Source organism: Scyliorhinus canicula, chromosome 7 (genome assembly GCF_902713615.1).
Source record: "Scyliorhinus canicula chromosome 7, sScyCan1.1, whole genome shotgun sequence".
NCBI classification, from domain to species: domain Eukaryota; kingdom Metazoa; phylum Chordata; class Chondrichthyes; order Carcharhiniformes; family Scyliorhinidae; genus Scyliorhinus; species Scyliorhinus canicula.
Window position 1 is genome coordinate 205,333,502 of NC_052152.1, and position 1,976 is coordinate 205,335,477.

General features: G+C 52.9%; 1 protein-coding gene across 5 annotated transcripts in view; it reads left to right on the top strand.

Moving 5' to 3' along the window:
- Positions 1-462, top strand: part of angpt4 (angiopoietin 4) — a 146,388-nt gene extending 145,926 nt beyond the window's left edge. For all 5 annotated transcript variants that reach the window (XM_038803773.1, XM_038803771.1, XM_038803774.1 and 2 more), the window contains one exon: positions 1-462. This exon is cut by the window's left edge and continues 218 nt beyond it. The gene's annotated coding sequence lies outside the window, so the exon portion shown is untranslated.
- The last annotated feature ends 1,514 nt before the right edge of the window (positions 463-1,976 follow it).

Below are 1,976 nucleotides of genomic sequence, written 5' to 3' on the forward strand. Positions count from 1 at the left end.
GGGACAAACTGACACAGGCCAGGCCAAAGTCCAGCAAATGAACAACTTGGCGTTGTAGTATTGCGGAGGAGGCTGAGAAGGGAATCTTTGCTGGAAGGAATTTACATGGGTTGGCCAAAGATTATGAGGGCTAGAAGATTTTGTTAATGAACTCCAGAGTTCCCCCTGCTGAGAACTAATTGAACTCAGAAGCTTCCGATCTACTACTGCAAAGATTGTTAATGACTAGTTCTGAATACTAATGGGCATGTTTCTTTTTAAATACCTTTAAGCCTTGTAAATGTGTATAAGATATTAGGGTCAGATACATCCCTTTTTAATTTAAAATGTCAACTATAATTTGGATCAGAAGGTTGAAATGCTGGAAGTAACAGTGGTTCCTATTGGCTCAGATTTCTGGCCGCGTTGTCTGTACAAAAAACCTTTGAGATGGTCAAATTAATAAATCTGTCCCTTTTGTGTGCAATCGATTCCATCCAATGCCTCCCCACCCTCTCTCTCTCCCCCTTCACTCTCTAGATCACAACTGGTTAAATTCCATGTTTTCACACGGAACACTGTGCTTTAAGGAAGTGTGGGTTACAACACAAAAACCCTGATACTAGGAACAGGAGAGGCTGTTTATTTCCTCCAGCCTGATTCACCATCCGTTGGATCATTTTATTTTAGAAAATATTTTATTGAAGCATTTGTAATTTTCACAATTTAACATGTTGACACTTCTGAAACAACCGTGCGGGTCAACGCACAAAATACCCCCTAAAACAGCAATAAACCAGGGGCGCGATTCTCCGCTGCCCACGACAGGTCGGAGGGCGTCCCCGACATTTTTCATGCCCTCCCGCTATTCTCCCCCCCCCCCTCCCCCATGGCCACCCCATGACACGAATCGCTGCCCGCCGTTTTTTGTGGCGAACAGCGATTCTCCCCAGGCCGATGGGACGAGTTCCCAGGCCTTTACGGCGGTTTTTACGGCAGCAAACACACCTGCTTGTCGTAAGAACGGCCGCAACATGCCCGTTCTGGGCATCCAGGGCCCCAATTGGCACGTCAGACGCACTCTTTCTCCCTCCGCCGCCCCGCAGGATCAGTCCGCGGGGCGGCCGAGGGAGATGACGGCCCCGCGCATGCTCGGGTTGGAGCTGTCCAATCCGCGCATGCGCGGCTGACGTCATCGTGCCCGTCAGCCGGCGTGACGCTTGGCGCGCGGACTTAGCGACGGTCGCTAAGCCCGCGATGCCGTGCTTCACGGGGCCCCGCTGCTAGCCCCGCCCGGGGGGAGAATCGGGTCCCGGGAGAGGGCGCGGAGGCTGCCGTGAAACACGGCCAGTTTCACGGCAGCCTTTACGACTCGCCGCATTTGCGGAGAATCGCGCCCCACGTACCCCACTTCTCCCGCCCTGTCCCCAATTTCCCGTATACTAAATTCCCTGTCCTTATTTAACATTACCATGCCTCCTATTTCACCCCCCCCCCCCCCCCCCCCCCACACCTTTTTCCTTTCCCCCCTTACAGCTGACGTTCAGTTTTTGTTAAAGAAATCGATGAACGGCTGCCAACTCCGGGCGAATTCCTGTGTTGATCCTCTCAGAGCGAACTTGATTTTCTCCAGACTGAGAAACCCGACCATATCGCTGACCCACACTCCTGATTCCGGGGGCTCCGAGTCCCCCCATCTCAGCAAGATCCAGCTCCGGGCCACCAGGGAGGAGAAGGCCAGAATATCGGCCTCCCTCCCCCCCCCTTTGCCCCGGATCCTCCAACACCCCAAATATTGCTAATTCTGGGCTCGGAGTTACCCTGCCTTCCAGGGCTGCCGACATAACATCTGCAAATCCCTGCCAGAATTAACTCAGTTTCGGACATGCCGAAAACATGAATATGGTCGGCCGGGCTACCCCCACACCGCCCACCTCCTCGAAGATCCTACTCATCCCAGCTACCATTATGTGGGCCCTGTGGACTACCTTGAACTG